The sequence below is a fragment of the Temnothorax americanus genome, unplaced genomic scaffold, assembly GCF_048541705.1.
Source record: "Temnothorax americanus isolate GAGA-0224 unplaced genomic scaffold, ASM4854170v1 Scaffold14, whole genome shotgun sequence".
In the NCBI taxonomy this organism is placed as follows: domain Eukaryota; kingdom Metazoa; phylum Arthropoda; class Insecta; order Hymenoptera; family Formicidae; genus Temnothorax; species Temnothorax americanus.
In genome coordinates, this window is record NW_027509275.1 from 2,283,098 (window position 1) to 2,307,588 (window position 24,491).

Here is a 24,491-nt window from a genome sequence, read left to right on the forward strand (position 1 = left end):
CAGCGCCAGTTTATCGCGATGCCGATATATACGGTACAACGCTTCCGTAAGCGACGCAGTCACATATATCCTCGAGGAGCGGAGTTTCCTACATTTCTCTCTTTCCCCCCTTTTTTTTCTCTCGACTGGTTTCCTACGCCGAGTGACGGACCGCCGACTTCCTCGACTGCGATCCCATCGAAGACCCATCCCGAGCGATCTGGGGCGTCTGTTAATCTCAATAACGCCGGGCGCCCGGACGGAAGCGCGGGCTCGTAAAACGCGCGCGGAATGTCGTCGTTCCCTTCGTCCTTTCTTCCCGGATTCATCCGTTTCCTCGGAGTCGATCGGTCCACCGCGCGCCGCGCGCGACTCGCTTCGTCTCCAGCACGGACGGGATGCTGCGGACTTTCTCCGAGATGCAACCGACCGTTATGCAGACGAAGCAGGCCGCGTCGCGTCGATCCTCCCGCGGCGCGTGTTGGCAAGAGTCTCGTAGTCGCATACATAATTCATACAATTAGCGGGCGTGTCCGTCGGCTCGGGCCAGAGCTTACGTCGCGCTTACACGCTCGACACCAGATTGGGAAGAACCCCCAGCGGGACTCTGTGGCAGGGGCCCCGCGTGGATCTCCGACTCGTGTGTCGTCCACAATGGAAAAGAGATACATTGCGCTTTAAAGATGTGGCATACGGCATACGATTTCCTCTTCGAAATGACGACGCTGTCAGAATTACAATCGTCTCGTTACGGAAGTGAAAATACCGTTCGACTAAAAAAAATGTCAAAATGAGATAGAATGACGAAGGAAACCGAATGTCGTTATGTTGTCCTGTGTCGCATCTATGTTTGTCGACAAACGCGAAAAAAAACTGTCGTTATCGTTACGACATAAGCGATGAGTCCAAATGACACGTTTTCGTCTCTACGAAGATTATAATAATGATTGTCATATAAAAACGGCGTTAAGACCGTAGGAAGAAAGAGAGTAAGAAATTAGGTTGCAGATATCAGCGTCGCGATCATCAGGTACGCTGAATTTTATGCTCGACGAGTACTACCCTAATTATAATGCAATAAAGTAGACGCGCGGTCGTCATTATCGGAGCGCTCATCTCACCGGCGCTCATTACGAGGTTGTGGTAAATTGGCTGCCTCTCGCACGTGATAAATATTGATGTATAATTGTATTACTACATACGTTTACAATACACTCGTTAACTGTCGAAACGATTCGAGCGTGCAGCGCCTAACGCGATCATCGATCCGAAACGTAACGTTGTAGTTTCGCGTTCGACGGCAAAGTAACAAATATAACAAGGATATATTCATTAGTGATTATCCGCTGATGAATTTTCACGTCTTGTTAGTCGCGTTAGTATCCGCATGATTGTACAATCTTGTCCTTTCACAAACTTGTAAAAATAAATACATAAAACATTTTTTTTTTTGAACAATAGAGATAAAACTGAAATACAGTGGAAGATAAAAGTGGAACGGTACCGCAATTAGGAGCGCCGAATTAATGTGTATCACAGAGCGAGATTGGAATTGCCATTGTTGAATCGAGTAATTGACAGGCACAATTGACAAATCGCGTTTGCGTTACATTACGTTACACGAGCGCGAGTTTTAAATTTCAAAGTTATCGCCCGCGTTTTGTTTCGCGAGAGCAAATGTCATGGCTGTCGAGTGACAACTATATCGATGCGCGAAGATCAATATTGCGATGTCGGGACTAATAAGCGCGGTTTTATCCGTACGTGTGTAGGAATACGTGCTGCACGCTGGGCTGCATTCGTCGACGATGCCGCGCGCACCACCAAGCGGCGCGACGACTCCTCGTACTCGTCAACCGGCGCCTGCTCTGTAATTGCGATTCGCGCACTGTAATAATTATTACCCTCGGCCTGTCATCAGCGGCGACGTCTATGCGCGAGTATGCTTGTCGTCGTCGTCGTCGTCGTCGTCGTCGTCGTCGCTGAGCTTTCGAAAGAAGGCTAGCAAAAATAACTCGTCGACTCTTTATATGTCGTTGAGAAACTCGTGCAACGTAAGGGAGAAAGAAAGAAAACTCATTAGGGGTGTATTGTGTCGTTTTATAATCGGGCTAAAGAACGAATTGCTGAAGGGGAGCTCCTCGATATTCAAGAGTCTGGATTATCATTAGCAGATACGATTGCAACATCAAAGGCACCTTAATCGGATTAAATTTGTATAACTATAATTTTATATTTCGCGATGAGATACAAATATCAATTGAATTAATCTTGTTGAATGCCACATAATAGTAGCTTTCAAGAAACACCCATGTAACGCAAAATTCTCGTCGTCTGCGTCGGAACTTTGCGTCAGGCATCAGGAAAGGGAGATGTAGAAAGTTGTTAAAAAAAAATTAGCGTGTCCGATTGAGGTCGTGTATGCAGGGATATATCCGAAGAAGAATACGAGAGAAAGGTCGATGAGGAACAGACCGGAGAATGAATGGACTCGGTAACGTTATACGTGGACCAGTAATTATGACTCCTCTAATCACCGACAATTACTGCAGTTACCGGGCTCGCGGCGTTATCTCGACCGGTCCATCTCGCGCCGCGGTGGAAGAGCACGGGGGGAGACGGGGAAAGAGCAGGGTATAGAAACGTCAGGGAATTAACAGGATGAGTGTGAGGGATGGATTGTACCCGGTGGCTCGATTACAAAGTAAGAAACTATTCGATCGATACTTTTTCAGACGCGCTTCACTCGTAGTTCAGAGTCTAAAGTTCATCAGAAATAGCAGTCTCGTTGACAAATTCAACTAATTCGGTATAGTATCGCGTATAAAATCGCAACGCATATCTCGTCGCGCGCCGAAAGAACGGAAGGACGACGAATCGTCGTTCGGTCGCGTAGGTTTCGCCGTCACGATGGATTTTAATACGTTTTCGCCAGTCATCGCGCTCTCCTCATCCCTCTCTCTTTCCTCCCGCCCCCCCCCCAACCCCGGCGTATCATCCCGTTACGTCGTCGGCGGCCGAGGTCGATATCAGATCGCCACGCTTCGACGTCGGCTATATGTACGACGTCGGCTATGTAATTCGCCGGAGCGAATACGCGCCGTCTGGTTCCGAGCGAGAAGAACGCGCGGGACGTCGCGCAGGGCGATGGACGTTAGGAAGGGGGAGGCGGGGGAGGGGGGATATTCAAATGGCCCTACTCTTGTATGGAAATGCGCGAGATGTAAAGATGACGGTGGGATACGAGCCCCGTTGCGGGGATATTACCAGTCGTTAGCGCGACAAGCCAGCCACGATAACGCTCCTCGAGGCCGTCCTCCTTGAACTCCGTGGCTTTTAAGGTCCTCACCGCGCGCGAGCCGACGTCGATGATTGATAATGAGAACGATGCGAGGGGCAAGCTGGTTTAAATACGGAGAGAGGAAATTATTATCCATTAATCTCGTTTACGATTTAGTTTGTATTTTCGTCGCGAGGTATATTATACGAGGGACACAGATGGGCTGTTTACGGCCGGTTGCGAGAATGAAATGTTGATTTTTAATAGACTATTTTAACGTAACGCGCCCTTCTCTTCGCGGACGTTACCGCCGTTATAATCGCCGAACGATCGGCAGAAAGAGAACGTAGATTCGTAATGATGAAAAACATCAATGCAACCCCGTTGGCTCGCAACGTGTAATTTCGTGGGCCGTGCAAACGTCGAAACTTTCGCGGACCTACGAGGGAGATATATGACCGAGTACCCTCGTCACTTAAAAAATCGAGCGCGTCCGAGCGCTGGAGTCAGTTCAAAAAGGAGATTTGGACCCTTCGGGCCAAAACGAGATAGTCTTGCACTCGTCGTAATAGGCAACTCGGACGCCAAGGTGTTATTAAAAGCGGCAGAAAAGCCGCGCAACAATTAAAAAATTACTCTCACGTTCTGGCACGTGGGAACCCTCGAATAAGCTTTCGAGATTGCGTTCGCGGGCATCTCCTGAAAAGGGTGGCGTTTAGCTATTCGCCATTTCGTGTTGCGCGCGAAAGAAACAAGTATGAGAGACACTGGAAGATTAAATCAGAAGATTAAATTATAATACAGGCTGAGCATTTTTTATTGTTGTCTAGCGACCATTGCGTTAGCGATTAGTGCAGACGAACGTGTGAAGCAGCTTCCATCGCGGATCAGATCGCGGATCTACGTACGTGTCAATAGCGTCGGTCAATTTCTGCGATAATTAGACACGATACGTGGAGATACGTGGCCATCGTATCCTCGAGAGGGTCGACCTAATTAGCTATCGATCTTCTGGAAAGATACCCTCAGCCATAAACTAGCCATGCCTTCTGTAATTGTACGAGTTATCCCTCGGATAAAATTCCGGTGTACGATTGCGTTGGTCTAGCGTCTCAATTATCGATCGCAGCGATACATCTATCGTCAATAACTGCGGCTCATTACGGATGTCGCTCAATAAGACATTATTGTCCATCGAAACACGCTTTCGTAATTGTATTACTGTTAATGAGTACACCATTGTTATCACAGGCAAAGACGAATGATATTAAGGATATGACATATATGCGATTTATCTATAACGTAAGCTGTAGATATATCGTTTCGACGCAACAAAGTTGCCACATATTCATGCTGGAAATTCTCTCGCTCGGTCTAAAAGAGAAAGCGCGACGAAGACAGAGAAGAAATTTATTCTCCCATACGAGGGGGAATCTCAAAATTCCGGAGATAAAATCGCTCTCGCAATGAATAGACCTGGTTAACGTCTAAGTCCGTTCAACACAGCGATATACGGACGCATTTTGAGCGGGAAATGATTGTTGATATATCCATGCACTATTCTTCGGTCCAAACGTGATTTATCGCATGAACTGCGAGAGTTTTACAGGAGCCAGAATTGGTAAAAAGCCAAACATGATCCGGCACATTGTTACGGTAAGAGGGTAATAAGCGGCGGACCGGGTGATAATCGGGGATTCACACGATGAGTTTCCGCATCGGCGAGCGCCGCCGCAGCCGCGGCCGCGCGGATGCCTTTCGCGGCCGAAAGAAAAATGGCAGATCAGATAGGCCCGTAGCCGTTTAGCACGCAACGATGCATTCATATCGATCGACGCATGCATATGCAACACCTCGCCGGCGCGTTACCGGTATGCATTTCGCGCGCGTGCAACGGGAAAGAGAGGAGAAGACGCCGACGCATATACATTTTATACGCGTGTGTGTAGGCATGCGTTACGGCGCACCCGTTAATTACCATCACCCGCTTGCCAAAAAATTAAGGGACTGCGATAGCGTCGATCATTCCATTCTGGAATCTCGCCGATCGCGAAGTGGATGAAAACTCCGCTAGATATATATCTTCCGACTTTGCGTTTACATTATTTTTAACTACAATCCTGGGAAAATGTAAATATATTTCTAAACCTGAAATAATCCTTCGCGAATCGTCAGGATTGTTCCGCTCTCGCAGAATCCGCTCGGAGCGATAGCGCGCGCCTGCAACCGAGACAAAATCGGAAACGTCGCGATCCCTCGATAACGGAAATTCGTGTACCCATATACTTTCAGTACTTTCTTCAAACGCATCGAGGATGACGGATTTTGCTAATGAACGAAGTGTATACCGTATCCTTTCGCTCAACATGAATATTCACGGTCCGATATATTTCCGTGCGCGTGAATATTTGCATTCTGCGAAATTGAAAGCGAGCGATATTACGATCTTATGGGCGTTCTCGTGTGTTAAAAGAGATCGAAACTATATATGAGATGCGCGAGATTGAAAACCGACACAGCTATCGTGCGTAAAATGAGGGATTTTTGCGCAACCGGCGAATTAGCGGCTTTAGAAGATCATCAGACTCTGGCTTCTCTCTCGAATTTCTTTACGACATAATATGTACCTGCGGTAACGATAGTCGATAGTGCTTACTTGAAAGTTTCCATGCGCGTAACCAGACAGCCATCCAGTGATCAACGCTTGACGATCGCTCGCCTCGGCGAAGGAAGAAGCATCGTGCACACTTACCGGCTGAAACAAAATAACAAAAGGACAAAATTTGGAGCAATCGGTCGTAAAAGACAATTAGCTTGTAGCTCGCTAACGATAATCCGATAATCTACAGCGGAGCAGCGTAAAAAAATTAACGATTCTAGGTCTTATTTAACTCGATATTTAACTTTTACTTAATCCTTTCAGAGGAAAACTTTTTTAGAGTCGGAAGAAAGAGATTTAATTTTTTGTCTAATTATATTTTATTCGATTTAAATGGGAATTAAAAACAAAGAATAAAAGAACGAAAAGAATTAAAAATTACTGTGGTAAATACTGTTCGTTTTTCTTTTAGTCAGTACTATTAGAATTATAACAAAAATATGTCCCTGAAGAAATTAAAGGAATCACTCCTCGTTTTTTACAGTGATGTTACAAACGCAATATAAAAAACGTGTAACTTCAGATCGTCTTTTTCTCTAATTTATGCATTTTAAGTAAAATTCGTTAATATTTAAAAAAACCTAAATTCTTCTTCGAAGCTCGCGTTCCTTATAAATCGCGGCAATGCAAAAGGATCGTTTAATAACTCGCCGTTCCGGTCAATCGAGATCTCGCGGTCGTGATCGACCGGAACGGTGCGCCGTTAAGTTTTTTAATCACATTGTATAAACCCATAACTTTCTATACGTCCTCATCGAGGTATGATGCGCGTATTATTATACCGGAATAACTTTATTAACTGCCTGGGAAACCGGATTTTTGTAAGAGAGAGACTTTGATGATGAGAATACGAGGAAAGCCCGAGCGCGAGCGGAACAAAAGCGACCTAGTTGGCGGAGTGTGTCCGAAGGTTCCGATAGTATACCGATAGCTCTTCAGACTAATACCTATTACTTATAACTATAAAGATCCGCCCGGAATCAGATAAATCCGCTTTTCTGGCTAAACTATTTAATGCCTATAGGGATCAACTTGTGTATGTGTGTCATATATGGAATGGGTATATCGTACTCCGCACGCATCAACTTCGCCGCAAGTTTCGAATTTAAACGGTCGTTTTCCTCGTTTTTCGCCGTACCCCGTAATGCATCCTCTGAAATATTATAATTTTGCTCCTGTTGTGCCAGAATTCCATTTTGAAAAGTTGGCAACGCCGGTGCCATCGGGGACCGGCGAGGGGTGGCTCGCGCGCGTCGTCGTGCGAGGGTGTACGTGTAGGCGAGTATGTGCGCATAAAGTGTACAGAGAGAGAGGGAGGGAGAGAGAGAGAGAGAGAGAGAGAGAGAGAGAGAGAGAGAGAGAGAGAGAGAGAGAGAGAGAGAGAGAGAGAGAGAGAGAGAGAGAGAGATGAAGATAGGGAGAGAGAAAGAGGGACAGGCGCGGCGCGATGCGCCCGGTAAGAGGAAGACGTGATCGATGCCCGTGGGATGCGAGGGCGTTCCTGGTGCGGGAGGCGCCCGAGACAAATGGACGTCGCGCGTCTACCGACCACGCCTTCCCGCGGGAGAAGAAACTCCGTTGCGTGTATGTACTCTCCCGCTTCGCCACGGATTCTCCCGGCGCGGGCGTCTTCGACGGGGTTCCGCGGCCGTCCGGTCGGCCGACCGCTCTACTCGCCTCGCGGTGATGACCGCCGCGCCGAGGAGAGGGGTTTTCCCTTTGAACGTCTTCCGACCCTATCTCACTTCACGCGTCCTGGCGAACTTTGCGCGGTATCGCCGGTATCTCGCCATCGGGAATCAAGTTGGGATCAGATAAGCCGCCGATTGTGTTCCGGTAATTAATGTCAATCATGCGGTGAATGAAAGGATCGGTTTCGCGAGCTCTGATAATAATAGTCCGCTTGCGGAATATTTCGAGTTATTTTATACATAGTCGAGGCGATTATACATGTATATTAAAGTACAGCAAATATTTCGTGAGTTGATCGCACCATATGCATCCCGTATTGCGAACTACGTTGTTTAGAATGTGAGATACATTAGATAGAATCGATTCGAAAGATACATATCGGGTGCAGGGAACACTTGTCTTCTATATATAGGAGATTCGCGTTGACGAGCACGATGACTTTGCGGATACACGCGCCCGTTCCGCTCGTATTCGCGCGAGCCGCTCGTTCCGCGGCTTTTCGCTTCATACGAGAGGAGCAACGAGACCGCCGCGCCGCGCACACTCCCGTCACCTTTCTATAAATAATCCCGCGAGGCGAGAAAGAATCGTTGCTCGCGAAGAGGAAAAACGCATGAGCGGAGGTACGAAAGGCATTTAACATCAAGCGAGGCAGAACGGCGTACAAACAAGGCGAGCGGCGATAAATATTCAACGAGCCTCGGGAAGTTACGTCAATCGCGGGTCTACGTGTCCCTTTCGTTTTACTCCGAGCTACGCTCGCGTTCGCCACACCACGGCACCGCTCGTTCCGCCGCGCCGGACGTTGCGACTGTCACGAAACGGCGCCTTCCACTGGAAAACGACCCGTGTGCACACGAGAAAGAGATCTTGGATTTACCGGGCGCGACGTATATCGTATTCCCCGCACGGGGAAGTTTCGGAAATGACACACGCTATCGAGTGGCAGGTATTTAAGAACCGTGCGCGCGGCGTGATGCTCGGTCGGAGGCGAAGTCACGATCGGATCGCTCGTGGTGATGGTGAAAACGACGCGCGGGAGGCGTCAAGAGTCGCGTCAAGATTATCGGCGGTGGGACGACCACCCAAAGCGTCCGAGAACTATCCGACTGTGCGCGAGGAAGGGCTAACGATAGCGAAAACCTGTCCTAACAGCGGGATCCGCGAGATAAGGTGGTGAATGCAGGTGTTTAGCGGCCGTCCAGTCATCGTATTGTCATTACTTATACGACTGACATCCGCGAAGCGGTCGACGTCGTTGAACGCGCCGCGGGGGTCGGACACTCTTTTAAATTTCGAGAACACGCGCGCTCTTCGGCAAGCGTCGTTTTTGTCACGTCATCGACAGCCGAAGTGTCTCTAGCCGCGGCGCGGCGGCGCGCGGCGCTCTGGTGATCGACCATCGTCGAGATCGTGCTATATCATTCGCGGACGGGCAGGTAGACTTGCTAACATTGAATGAATTATCGCTCCAAAGAGCTATATGTAGTAGAGAGACGCCGCGGTGAGAGAAGAAGGTGAAAGCACGCGTACAAGTTGTTATTATTGTTACATAGCACATCGTTACTGATTGTGAGCTTCAAGTTGACCCGCGATTATAGAATAATCGCATGACTTTCATGCCTTTGACATTGTATATATATTTATAATTAGTCGCGAAACACAAATAATAGGATAAAGAGGGACTATTTGAGCCAAAGAAAAAACCGGATAAAAAATTTTCAAGACATCTAAAAATCTAGAAGAAAAAAAAACACCCCATGAGACTCACACACATACACAAAAAGGTCCTCCATCCTATCCTGTTATTGCGTATATAAAACGTATATCTCTATGTATAGTTCTATCTATCGAATGTCCAAGATAATCGTAACGCACAAGTAACTGGTGAACGTTGGTATAATATATATATATATATTAATCGTATATTTCAACATTGACGACGACGCAACAAAATTTGTACGGACATTAGACGTGTCGCGCGACACCTGTGCGTGGGTGTATGCCGTCGCGATGATTGATGCCGATACACGCACAATGCGCGCAGACATTGTCCGACAACGTGGATTGTGCCTAACTCAGCTGGAGGTGGACCCGCAGTGATATAACGTAGACTTTTACGACTCGTCAAGATGTTTGTCCGACAAGGATCTCGATCCTCTCGCGCCTCGCATAAGATTACCTAAAGACTTTTCGGATAAGCAGCATTGTTCAGCGTAATCTGGAGTTTATCTGTTCCAAATTTAAGCGTAATCGTATCATCATAATCGTTTCATTGTAGCAAAAAATCTCTCTTTAAATAAAACATTCGATGCTAATCACTGTTCTTCTTTTGATTGCAGCTACGCAGCTATGCAACATTACGGAAATTCTGCGAGATGGCCATCAAAAAGTGAGTCATAAATTAATTTATAATTTTTATATAGTATAATATGTCATTGCTCAAAATTGCATGTTTTTAAGTATACGTATTCGATTTTTACGAAATACACAATCCTTGTTGTTTAGTTACTTATTGTTAGTTCTTGTTATTGAAAGTCAGTGGCGATCGTGGCGCAGAAAGTTGTGCGCTACTCTTGTGAGCCGAAGAACCGAGTTCAAATCCAACCAAAAGTCGCTGGATTTTTTTCGATCGCCACCTCTCGGAAGATATACTGGCAAACCCACCGAGAGTATAAGTATCTTGCCATGAGAAAGTAGTATCTTGCCGTTCGGAATCGGCGTTAAATTGTAGGTCCATCATATATCTGTACAGATATATGCAGAGATGTATTCACGACGCTCGCGAAATCGAGCAAAGCGACAAATGATGAGTATCGAAAGCCACGGTCTTCGTGATCGAAAGTTGATGACAAAGATGAAAAAATTAATGCCATGCACTGAGTCAAATCGGAAAAAGATTAATCTTGGTTCGATATATTTTTTCATATTTTTGCAGTGCTTCATTTTTTGTTTCATATTTGCCCTGAAATATTTTTTTCATTCGATACATAATATATAATTCATATTATGAAAAAATATTATATTATGGAGTATCTGTCTCTCAGCAAGATGACTCATTAACATTAGTCAACCCATTCGCTGTAGCATTATATTTATACGCTCAGAGCGTTATTGCAAACAAACGATTAAAAATCAATTCTCTAATCAAACTCCATTATCGACGAAGCGTGTCTCGTGTCACGCGTCGACTCGCACGCGCGTATACACGCGCGTAAATAAACGCGAACTCGATGCGTTGCGACCCTCTGATGCCGGACTACCACGCCCATTATACGACCACGTTCGTCCGTCCGTGACGCTTTAGCAAAGACGCTGAGCGCTCCGCAACGCGAACACAGAAGGATAGTGCAGCTTCTCACATAGCACCGCCGCCAAAAATACGCACGCGAGGTCGTCGTGAAAAATAAGACGGGCGTGGCGCGGCGAGGGGAAGGTGTTGGAAAACATGAAAGGACGCTTTGTAAAATAAAAAGATTATGATGAAGCGAATCCCATATAAAGTAACGCAACCGTGGCTTCGTTCTTTACGATCCCGCGTCACGACAGAGTCCGACGATCGCAACATCGCGTATACATCCTCTCGTGCGTGCGTGTGCCATTTTACAATTCATATACTATATCTAACAGGGATCAGACACCCGCTCATTGCAGTCGGATATTAGACGAGGAATCGGCGCAGGAGATCTTAATTAACTGCAAAAACAATGGTACGCGACAAATCTTTCATATACGTATAAGCGGAAAAAGGGTACGACCGCGATGAAGGGTTATTTTCATCTTAGCCACTCACCGGAGCGCGCAAACCTCTCGCTTCGGTTTCCAGCCTCGCGGTTAGGTTTTTCACGCGTCGGCACGCGCGCGAGGGAAATCCGAGAGAGGAGCTACCGAGCGAGCGAATGAACGGAGCGAGGGAGATAATATCGGGGGCGCGCATAACGATCGAACACCGGGAGCCTCTTCGGGGCATCCGCGCGAAGCGCGCGCGGTGTACACACGCTATATCGGGGCAGAGGGAACGCGGAATCGGAGATCCCGGCCTCGGATGGCGATGGGGAATAATTGCGCGTTTGCGCTCGTTGCGGGAGGAGGATTCCGTGCGGGCCGCCTCCACGACTCCCGGTAGTAATTATCGAATCCCTCCTCTCTTCCCCCCCGCGGCCGGCCGTTGAGCCCTCCCTGTATCCCCCTCCCCCCCCCGCGTCTCTTCCCGTGTTACTTGGGTGTCTTACGATCCGCGGAACGCTCTTCTCCTCTCCTTCGGTCCTCTGTGTGTTATTATTCGGTGCGCTCTCGCTCGTTAGATCGGCTTCCACCGCTTCTATCGAACCTCGCCAGCATCCAGCGGCGGCGGAGCATCGCCGTTCGCCGCGCATCGCCCGCGCCGTGCCGCGGCATATCGGAAGCAGCTCTGACCTCTGACGCGAAGATTACTGGAATTAAGGCCGTAGCCTCCGCGATTCGTGCCGACGAATCGCTGCAAACTCGCGCTTCGGGGCGACATCCGTCGCAGCGTCACCTGCCCCTTTCCCCTTCTCCCCTTCGCGACATCATAATCATTGAATTATGCGGCGTATACCGTTACGCGTTGTCGCGGATCCGAACATTCATTATTCACATTCAAGATTAATCGGCGAGATATTGTCCGTCATAAAAATATATATTAGAAATATTTCGATCTATTACACGATTACACGAGGGAATAAGGCGAATTATTTATTAGCCGCTAAGGGCGACGTCGCGGATACAAATAGGTCCACAGTCTGGGTTTCGTAATGCGTTAGTGGTTAATGAATTCGAATCATTCTTAATTTCCTCGTGGCGACCGAATCGCACGTCCAAGATAGCCGTCGTCGGTTATCGCGAAAGCTCCTTCCATCGCCGATGGACAAGAGAACGTACGATGTTTTAATTGCTTAATTGGCGTGCAGAGCTCGGTGATGGAGTCGCCCATCGATTTCGCCGGAGCGACAAAGGTACTGTCCTCTCCGCCGCGAGGCCCAACCAGAGCTGCCGGTAGATCGAAATCGCCGATGAACGACTCAATCGAGATAGTATCGTCTTTCCGGCCGGTGCAGTACATAAAGTTTCTGCCGCGAAGACGAGGTTACAACTTACAGCTCTTTTTCCGGCCGCGATCGCGCGATTCCTCGATTAATCCGCGCCGAATTACACCCAGGCATACTCAGGCTGCAACGTCGTAAAATCGAACGTCGCGCAGATTTTTTACACCCATCCGTTTGCCCATATCCATTTGCTTTCTTTATGAGAGCAATGTGTCGCGCGTTCGGGGACAATATCGCTTCCGAATCGCATTAGAAACGAGATCTAAGCCCCAGGCGCATTAGGGAGCGTGTAACCCCGAGAACTCGCGCATATACAGCTATCCCCTAATTGTGGCCGGAGTCAATATCGTCGCCACGATCAACCTCGTTGGCTGACGCTCGCTACCGCAAATGGAGTGCCTGTAAATAACGACGCCACCCCGATGTTGTGATTATATTACTTACTCGGGACAGAGAGAAGGAGAGAATGAGATACGCAGGACGCAGGAATGGGAGAAGAAATAAAGGGAAAGGAGAGAGATGGGAAGAGACAAAGAGGCACAGGGAGGGTGGTCTCTCGAGGGAGTCTGCGGTAGATTAAATCTTCGCCGGTTAGCGTTTGATTAAACCCGGGATCGGGCTGGATGTTAATGTTCGTACTAAGGCCGATTGCGTACCAACGAGATTGTCGGCTCCGAGAGTCACAACATTGTAACGGCGGCACGCATGCGATTTATTTCTCCCCCGGATGAGATTCGTGTTTAATTGGATTTTAAATTTAGGAAAGACAGGATATGTCCGTCACGCACACACACACACACACATACACGCGCGCACACACATGTGCGTATTTCCAATAAAGATAATAATTTCCAATTAATTTAAATAATTAATCAAAACGTTAAGACAAAAAATATTTCTATTCAGCTACAACGTAATGTATTAATGCACAAGTTTTGTCATATTTGTTAAGTAAAATTAAAAACAATATTTCAACAAAATTTAATTGTAAGTAAAGACTTACATTCTTCTTTTTTTATGTAGAGAATTTTCGATTCCTTTTTCAACGACTTCGATTTTCTAATTTTAATTAATATAAAGTTTATTGAAAAAATTACAAACCTTAATAAAAATAATTACCAGCTATCTTTCGTTTAGTAAAACGGATGCAGATGTGTTATCATAAGTAAAAAAATTGAAGTATATAGAACATCTCGATACAATATATGTTTCATCCATCCCTTATATTACTAATTAATCACCAGTCAGTTAATAATTACGTATGAATATCTAACGGGACTTTCAAGTAATACGATCATACGTCTTTGGCAACGACTTTACTCCCTTCGTGCGTTACGAGCGATCGCGAGGCGTGCACGGACTCATTCGTAACACCTTCGACAGATTTGTTTAATTACTTAATTGCCACGCCGCGGGCAATCGATGCATCGTGCATGTACCGAGCGTCGCAGATGTCGAAACCCTTCGGGCAAGATGGAGATGAAATAACCGTCTTATCTGCCGGTTCTTTGAAATCGAATTAAACCACACAAGCCGGTCTTCGCTCTTTTCAAATTTTGCAATATTCCAACCGCCGTTATATTTCTCTGGATTAAAAGAATGAAGATACGATTGAGTTTTCTTGCTTTAAACCTTACTTAATGGGCAACGATAACGTTAAAATGATATGACTCGAATCAACCTCGCTGTTCCAATTATTCTCAAATTTGCTGCTAATTTATATTATTTCTTTGTATATACTGAGCACGTAAGAAAACTCATTTTGCATCGCTTATTGCCGATCACTCTATTATTATCGCGTAATAATAACTTTAATTCAACGTTGTATTCAGCAAGCGATTTTAATATAAAACGTCCCGAGATATTTCCGGCAAAGAGATTTGCAATTTCGAATAAAAATTATATCTGCAGTAAAAATCGAGCGAATACGTGAAGGAGGCATATCCTCGATGAGGCACGTATATGAAGAAAGAAAAAGACACCGCTTGCGCGCGGAGCGGTGTGGAGCGGCGCGGCGCGGAGGGGGCGAGGAAACGGAGGAGACTGGGTCTCGAAGCGAAGGGGCCTCACAATTAGCGCATACATCACCGCTTGAGAGGCCGCGAGAGGGTAAGAGAGGGCCCGGTACTGGCAACCTGTTATTATATACGCGGCCCGAAATACGCATGTATCATTCACGTACACACGTGGGCGCGCGAGCGCGAGCGCACGAACGGCTTGTCGTTGGATTAATTCACACGGGCCCGATCGTGAAAACGACGACGGAAAGCTACGTACGTACGACGAAAGTCGATTTACGAACGACAGGTTTGCATTTCTTATTGGCGCACCTCTGATGCGGTACCGAACGGTCCCAACGATCGAGGTCTAGCCGGTCGAAGAGACGTTCACGCGCGCGCGCACGAAAAGTCCCGCTTGTGGATTGTGACGATGAATCGCGCGACGGGGCCTAATGTTCTGACGCGGGCCGATTACACGATGACTTACGATCGAACAACCGGCCGACTAATGGCAAGACGAGACGAGTTTCCCTAAGGATCCGCGTAATTGATAGCTTCGTATAAATGAGCGGGCGCATGTGCGATAAGTGCGAAAGATACCGCGAAATAGTTATTAACGCGCGCCCGTCGCGAAGTAAATAATCGGTGATGCAATCGCTGCGCCCGATAGTTTGTCCGGGCACCTCGATCGTTAACCCCGCGCGACCGCCGATGAGTTCCGAATTAACGCGCATTGGTCGCACCGCCGCGTCGCCGAGTGATGATTTAATGGCAACGATATAGCAGTTTCATTCAACGATATACAGCGCGAATGTGTTTTACAGACTGCTCTACGTGTTTTATGGAAGTAATTAATCGTTCGAAGTATTTTTATACGACATAAGATACCGATTTTCTGCCAAATTGTCCTGCATCGCGTTGTATCAGGTCGATTTTTATCTCGATGACGAGAATAAAAGTTGACGATATTCGCCAGACTGATAAATAATCGATTCGCGGTTCCCTGTATTAATAACAGCAACAGCATCGAAGTACCCGGGCTCGTGTCAAGGACCACCCGCGGCGAGTCGTCCCGACACTGCAGGGGACAGACGACACGACACAATCAGGAGCTCCCCTTCCGCCGGCCGAGCTCGCTAATAAATTATTAAAGGACAGCTTCTGGAACTGACTGTCCTGGCGGGAACGAGCGACCAGTTTCTCGCATTGTCGCATGATTCGTTTCTTCGATTTACTTTGCAGCGAAGAACGCACAAAGAGCTTGTAAAGAGCCAACCGCGCGATGAAAAAAAAAGAAGAGAAAAACTTTAACAAGTGGATTAAATCGTAAAAAGAATTCTTTTATTTTTATTATGGCAATTCAGATCGAAACTTTTTATAATGTGCAGCAATTCCATATATGAGCGATATATATTTTACTTTATAAATATTATACTTGCCACACGAACGAATAAAAGTGTTTTTGTTGCAATGGAACGCGGCGTGTGACGAGTTAGTTTAACATAATACGATAGAAAAATATTGCGGGGAGCGCCGTGGTATCAAAGTTCCACGGATCGGAATGACACGATCGAGTCTCGACGAATCGTATTCATTCGACGTATCCTGGCGCTCGATATCTCGATATTCGATCCGGCGACGCGATGCGTGCGATTCCGAATCCAAACTCGGTACTCATCCCCATGAAGGGGGTTGACGCGAAAGAGAGAGAGCGCGGTTCCCCTCTCTCGCAAACTATAAACTCCGTCACTATTTTGATTCCCAGCATTCGGCATGATCGTACTCGCGTTCGGCGGTCCCCTCATGCAATATTGATGACCCGCCGCGGATCAAATGCCCTATGATAGCCCCCACCCTATCCCCGTCACCCTAACCGGTATCCTGATTGCGAAGCGGGTCAGAGCCACTGATTTTCAATGGATGGGATCCGAATTTAAACTATGATTATACCCCCGCGTCGCCTAAGTGCCGGGCACGACGTCGGGTTAATGAAGCTTTGCCGAATTAGTGCCGCGAAAATTACCGTCGAGCGCTCGCTCCGCGATCAAACTCGAATGGGATACGTCATTGTTGCGAGACACGTAACGTTATTTGCCGCCGACTCGTGATCCGTTGGCGTAGACGTTCGGAAATATTCGGAATAAAATATCGGCCCCCCCCCCCCGTTTCGATATCGCGAGATATCGCAGTTATTCGATGGGTAATAACTAATTTTCCACTCGTATCTTCGAACGTATTTTAATGAGGCACGATAACGTCATTGTGTAAGCCACATAGGTAAAAGTTATTCCGAGAAAGCCGTAACTCACTCGCGATTCGCCGCGAGGGTGAAGATGCCTCGGATATAGCGCGTTAAAGCTGAGAAAACATCCGACGATGTCCGGAGATGGCGATCTCTGCGCCGACCGCGGTGTGCGGCGAGGCAAGCTAGAAGAGATGAATGACGGCCCTCGAGAGCGCACGTTCCACTTGCGCGTCATAGCGTTGCGATAGGCTCCGTGTAACTGGTCGGCCACCAGAGTGGAAGATTGGTAAAAGAGACGAGGGATGGTACAAAGACGGGGCGAGAAAGATGAGGAGGAAAATTTCGCAGAAAGAGAAAAGTCCGGAGGAGAGAGGAGGAACCGAAGGACGGCAGGAAGAAAATTAACGAGCCACGAGGAAACGAAATATTATACAAAGGGTTATTCCGAGGCCAAATGACTGAAGGGTGTAAACGAGACGATAACGAGGTCGGAGTTGCAAAATGGCGTACAACTGCAACAAATTCAGAACAGTCAATCTTTTCCGCGATTTTATTCTCTAAAATCTCTGGATCTTTTTCCCGTCCATTCACAATATCAACGGCGCGATCGCGCGTATCCTCCGATTCGTCCTTCTCGCCCTCTTCGTCCTCCCGCCCCTCGCTTCTCCACCCCGTCCACACTCATCGACGCAATGGCGCGGCCAGCATGGTATCCGTTCCTTCTTAATGGCAAATAAACCAGGTAGAGCGCAGTGGAGAACCGCTCGTGATTGCCGGATTAATTGGCTGTAGCGTGGCTGCAGCGGTAACGGAGAGGATGTACACGGCACGGATTATTATCCGGCCGTTCGACGGAGAGCTATCCTAAACGTTCTTTCCGTGCCCCCTAACGGCCACCCTCCGCCTCGTCTCGTCGACCCCTTTTCGCTCTGTGCTCCGCGGCATCGATCCTCCGTAAATTCTCTCGAGCCGGGAGAGAAGACGCGGGAGCGCGAAGGATGGCTCGATCGATTATCCGCGAGGATGTCGCTCGTTTTTCAGAACGACTCGTCTCTCGGCAGACAAATTTTCGGTACGGTATAAGAGAGATAAACAACGGGTGTTTTGACAACGGCAAAAAGATTAAATTTCTGCGCAGAAATTACCACGGATCAGAGGAAAGAAAGAGAGACGGATAACAGAGCTAATAATTACTCCTTTATTAAAAATGTAAAGGGAAGAAATTAAAAACTTTCACTTTTTATTTTCTTGAAACAAATGCAGGGTTGTACGAATTATATAAATCGGATAAAAATCACGCCCGATCTTGTTTCTTCGAGAAAATTTTTCGATAATGGAGAAGCGCGTCGCTTTGTCGCAACGGAATTGCAAGCAAATACCTAGGGTTATCGAGATCGCTTACGTATATCGCCGCGGGTGGATACATCGGGATGATTCTCGGAGACTCGAAAGTGCTGACGCGGTAACCATCTTGGTTTCCCTGAGTGGCACTGTCGGCGAATGCCGTTGGGTGTCACGGGGTGGATTCGTTCGTGGATGGCGGCGGTGGAAGATTCGATTTCGGTGCGGTTGGGAGGGCGAGAATGGGGGGCCTAGAGGGAGAAACGGCGAGAGGAGAAGAGGAAGAGGTCTCTGTGTGAGCGACGTGACCGCGGGAATCGATGCGGACATTCCGGTAAATTGTGCGCGCCGTTGCTGATGCGGTGTTTTCGTAATCCGCGAAATCCTCGCCGCATTGGCCATCCGGTTCATGTCGCTCGTTGATCGCGTTTACAGAGTAAAAAAAATTATGAAACGAACGCGTAAGACATAAAAACTTTTCGCTTCATAATAAAGTTTCAAACATCCCCTCGGCCTCCCGAATTCTCCGATTGCTATTCTCCCGCAGCTTATATACGCTCGCGTTCAATAGCCAGTTTTCGTAAAATGTGTCTCGTCATCCAATGAAATTTTAGACTCAGGACCTTCCTCGTTCACGGTGATGGCGGGAAAGCGGTTTCGAGGAAGATTGAATCAATGGAATTCATGAGGGCGGGACAGACGCGTGCGCGGAAATCGAGAACACCGTATATCACTTTAGGACTCGAGTGGACTTTTATTTTTTGCCAGCAGCACGGGTGTCTTCCCCCTTTTGCGGCGGATTCACTTTACCGTGACGCAGAGTTGAATTTTTATTATTCTGTTTGCGCTTTTTTTCTCTCTCTCTCTCTCTCTTCCTACTTCCGCAGGAAGTTTCCACGGAATCATAGGCCTGTTCTGAATAATATAGAGTTTGTATCGAATTAATTTATAATTTTAAATAGCGTTGCTCTCTCCGGAAAACTAGCCAGTCACTCCTCTCACGTTAATACCGCGTGTCGATCAATCGGTATATATAACAAACGCGAGCAAAGCAATTCCGCTCGCGTACATACACGAACCTTGTCACCTTGTTTTGCCACATTCCTGCAATGCAATTAGAAACGTGTCGAGAAAACGATGCCGAAACTCGCAATAGTCCGCTGATAATCAAACATAATTATAACATAATTATCCACGATCGTTTTGTAATCGCGGTCGGTTTAGTAGCCGTATCAAATTATAATAACGATTATGCTAATCGCCTCTGTCTCTAGGCAATCGCGTATAATTGGCCTATTATACACGAAGACCAGAAACGCGTTATCGGCTGTAACACGCACCAATAACTAACCCGTTAGATATGTTCTCCGCACTCCGCAGTTTTTCCACGGACCACGGAAATCTCGTTACACATCTTTTAATTATTATTTCCGAGAGATTTCGAATCGGATTCTCTCGCGTTATAAGGATCGCGCCTATCGTTCGATCCGCGGGAATCTCGGCGAGAATACGGGTTCTCGATTCTTCCTCGTCGGTTTCGTCGGTCTCGTCGCTTTGTCGCACGCCACAGATTGGGGGCATTCATAACGGCAATCACGCAACGGCCGCGGCGTGCGTGTGCGTCACTCAAAAGCCGACGAATCTCCTTCACGCGCGACCTACCTTTTCACCCGAACAAGCTACAAGATCGTGCCGGTATGCATCGACTGATGCATCCATGTGGAATCTTCAATATTTTTTTACGCCGTCGCAAAACGATCTCGTAGTTCGGCCACGCTACGTCTTGTTTCGATTAAGTGATCCTTTAGATACCAAGAAATCCAACGACATCATTACGAGAGTGACGTCATGCGTCCCTGCTCCCGCACCTCTTCTGCTCGCGTTATTGCGTAAGTCGGAAGTAGAAAAATGCTCACGAAGGTAATTTCAATTCCCAGAAATGATACTAAACGACGATGTAGGTAAAAGACGAGCCATAAGACAGAGAGAGAGAGAGAGAGAGAGAGAGAGAGAGAGAGAGAGAGAGAGAGAGAGAGAGAGAGAGAAGAAAAAAGAGAGACCGTCGATACGTTTCCGACACACAAACGCAAGTGACCCCGGCACTGAGGGTGGGAATTGGTCCCGTTTCAAGGACGCCACAGGAAAGACTCGTAGATTGCGTGCTTGTCGTAAGTTTTCGCTCGTCGATATACCCACGAAGTCTCAAGGTGTATATATAATGACGACGTTTTCTGTCGGCCTCTTTCAAAGCGTCACGATCAGACAGCGGGCTGGTAGCTCTGTTACGCGGAAGCCACGTTCGAAAGTATCCCGGTAGTTTTCCTTTCTTTCCCGAATTCACGCCATCTCAGAATCTGCACGCGCGCGTCGTCTCCGCATCGCGCTTCTAACCGTTTACCTCGTCGAGCTCCGAGCCCAAACAAGAAAATGTTTTCTTTTCTCCAAACAAATTGATTTATGATTGTTGTAATATAGTCGTCGGTTATTTCACTCATTATTATAATAAGCGCAGAAATCACTGTGTTTACCGGATTTTATTATCGTTTTAATTGCATTCAATTCTTCGCGCTCGCGTGCGTCGGGAGTTTCCGTTTTTTATTAAGCAGCACAGGCCTCCATAAATATTAAAATAGGCCGTTCAAGATCAACCTCTTGCTATATATATACCATTATCTCGTTCCTCGACCTACTGCTATACGTATAACCGCGCACGCATATGTTAATCAAAGCCTGTACGTTCACTCGTGTCATAAAGTAACCTCCGACGCATGCACGAGTTGTGAAACAGAAGTATACACGTTTTTTCGCGTTACGGTAAGAATTTTTGTTCGTAAGAAATTACGCGTGGTTCGGCTCAGCGACGTCCGCCCGACGGTGCCGCTTATCGTTTCGTATATTACCTGCCCCGCTGTAATCGGTCGACAAAGTTGCAGAGCGAGAGATAATGGGCAATTACCAGTCCAGAAAGGGGAACGGCGTGCGTGTTCGGAAAGAAACCGGTCACGATGATCGCGGGGACCGGCGCAATCACGGAAATTGAACTTTGCGTTTTTCTTTCTCCGATAACTCGTATCACTCCGACCCAGTTGTCCCGATATGCAGCAGCAATACGTCGCGCGCCACGCGGGCCACTATATTTTCCTTTCCCCGGTTTCACGTTTTAGAAAATTTGAATTTATGCTTGCCACGTTATTGGATCTAATAAAACTTGCCGACGGTAAGATTTTTCAAATCATACTTGTGCGCGTTGCACGTTGAAATTATTAATGAGAAACTAGTTACCCTTATTTATCTTCTTTCATCAAGAAAACGTTGTCACGGCACACTGGAACGGGCGATTATCCAGAGTATCTAAAAAAAAAAGGAACTCTCGCACTGCAAGTCTTTGCGGTCTACACGCGGAAAACCGACGAGGAACGTTGACTGTGATATCGATCGAAGCATTTACGAGATCGTTAGTAGCATGGATTATTGCGCCGGCTAACCGCATCAGGTCCGGTTGACCGGTATGCAAAGAAACATCTCGACCACGATTGTTACGTAAAATCTAGCTCGTAGTTCAAGTTAGTGGTAATTTTCGATGCGTCGCGCGCGCATCATACGTCTTTCAAAGCAGATTAATCTCTCTCTCTCTCTCTCTCTCTCTCTCTCTCTCTCTCTCTCTCTTTGATCCTGTATCTTTACGTTCGATCAGATTGAATAATTTTTCTAATTATCGTAATTAGTGCCAGGCATTTATTCATTATCCACGCACGGTTCTGTATCAGTTATCCTATTTAAAGATGTATGTTTCGAAAGAGTGAAACTTCTGGATTTAAAAACGGTTTCCTTTTTTTTCAACATTATATAGTTAACATTTTTTTTCACGATATTTACAACCGCGGACCATCTGCATTTTTCATCTCCGACTCTCGCTCGCTCGTCTAGATCGCCGAACAGGCCTGCTCGATACTCGCCAGCACGAGAGTCGTCCTGGCTCTATACCTGAAAATTTTGCCGTCGATCGCGTGTCCATCCGCGCGCGACCTTGGAGCGATTAAAGTCGACGGAAAGGTCTAAATTCGCTCGTGCGACTGCTTCAACTTCCCTCGTTCAACCGCCTCGTGCGATCGGCTCGTCCGTTTCGCTCGAAATTCCGCGAAACCTTCCGCTACCTCCCACACGCAGGTCGGACGAGCGCGCGCACGCGCGCGCAAGAACGATGCCGAGAAAACCACGGAGGTATCCAGGTACGACCCGGTAAGGCACGATAATTGCGCACTTCGCGCCGATAACGGCAACCAAAGGTGGCAATGACGGAAAACGCGAGCGAGCCGCGCACGTCGCCGCGCGAACTCCCGCGAACGGACGCGGCCGCCTCGAGACGAGAGTTCCCACGTAGTCAAAGTCCGAGAGTCCGAGAGCCCCGCGCGCTCGAGCCGAGGGATCATCGGCATGAAAACGGGGATAATTGTGGCTCCGTAAATACCGCTACTTAATACCCGTACTCTCCCGTACTCTCGTATATAGCGTTATATGCACCTTGTTGCGCCGCGCGTATTAGCCTTCCTTCTCGCATTCGTGCTACCGTCAATCTCCTTTAGAAAACGCTTTTCTCCTCGCGCGGCACCGCGCGGCACGGCTTGTAGAAAACGAGGTAATTGTACGCGGCAGTTGCATACTCCGCCGATATGCACTTCCGCCGCGGATCTAGCCCCGCTGTAATTTCACGCGATCTCGGCCGCCGATTTCGTTCTCGAGCCCGCTCGTCAACGCCGCGCCGCGATGCGCTCCCGAACGGCGGCGTTCGAGCGTCGAAGTTACCGATGACCGTTTATGGACATTTACGGTATATCTCGATGATATTGAACGAAACGATTTTGCGATACCAAGAAACATACACACACACACCAATGCTAACATTTACGTCGCAAATAAATACAAATAGGAAATTGTGATCAAGAGATCGTTTCGCGATGGATATAAAAGATGATCCGTAGGACTGACGCGAAAGACGGAGCGATCGAGCAATTATCGGCGCTGTTATCGCTGTCACCACTCGTCTTGGCCTTATTTGCATCGGATCGTGATTAAGAGCGAACTGGCAAAGTGGAGAGCGCTCTTTTACACGCGCGGTCAATGCACCGCGTGCAGCCGCGTCCTTCCTCTGCCAGTGCGCCGCGGCGCCGCGCCGCGGCCCGCCCGGTCATCTTGATGTCATTTTGCATTCTGTCCGATGCGAGGAGTAATTAAAATGTAGTCAGCGTTATCTTAGATCCCCCGACGGTGATTTAGCTCCGCCATCTGATGCGCACGCCCGGTCCGACTGTGCCGCATCAACATGTCCCCGTCATAATGTCCGGCACATTGCCAGGTGGGAGGCTGACCCTCCCACGAAATTACGTGGAAATTCGGTTCGTTCGGGACCTTCGAGCGCGCGGAACGTGAGGTAGTGTATTTTTAACGACGCGACGCGTCATATAACACCCCCTGTTGGTCGACCCAAAACGAAGTCGCGCAGGACGCGAAACGCGTACGTGTGCGGCGTACAATTAATTAATGTCGAGTGCTTTACTTTCGCCGACGACCCGAGCGCCAAAGTCGTGTATTATTAGCTTGATGTCTTGTTACGAGAACGCATTCCGGGAAGTCCGATCCTACCGTGGCAGAACCTCGGTCTCCGAATTTCTGGAATCCGGAGCTTGTCGCTTCGAGCTAATTCGTTAACGCGATGAATTTACTGAATTAACAAAGTGGCGACGTGTCACGCTCGTAGTTCGTAGTTCTCTCTTTCTCTCTCTGGACCGACGCATCTCGCAGATGACGATTCCCGAATGCTTCGATACGAGAATTGGCGAAGCAAAATCGTGAACGCGAGATATATATACGCATAAGAATTTGATTAGCGATTGGGACGATTTTCGAGTTGAATTGAAAAGCAAGCGAGAAGTTGCGGGATTATAACCATCAGGATCGAAGCGCAGCGGTCAAGGAAGCTTGTGAGAAAACTTCTGCCAGCAAAGCGGGAAACTCGGGTGAATGCAGGGCTCTCGTAACGCGCTTACGTTAAGCCGACGCATTTAGAAAATGGCGAATGGTGGATAGTGTGTGCCTTGGGCCTGGCGATTACTCAGGAATGAAGGGATACCGGTATTGCCGCACCAGGAACACGATCCGGCTGTACCAAGAACCGCTGGCGCCTTCCTCCACACCCACCCCACACCCGCCTCCGCCACCTTCGCCCTCTCTG

The 24,491-nt window shown here is 47.7% G+C and overlaps 1 protein-coding gene across 12 annotated transcripts in view; it reads left to right on the forward strand.

The window, feature by feature from the left end:
* Window positions 1-24,491, forward strand: part of LOC143894680 (uncharacterized) — a 175,034-nt gene that overhangs the window by 102,347 nt on the left and 48,196 nt on the right. For 8 of the 12 annotated variants that reach the window (XM_077401195.1, XM_077401196.1, XM_077401194.1 and 5 more), the window contains one exon: window positions 9,953-10,002. The gene's annotated coding sequence lies outside the window, so the exon portion shown is untranslated. The other 4 variants (XM_077401203.1, XM_077401206.1, XM_077401205.1 and 1 more) reach the window with 3 other exon arrangements.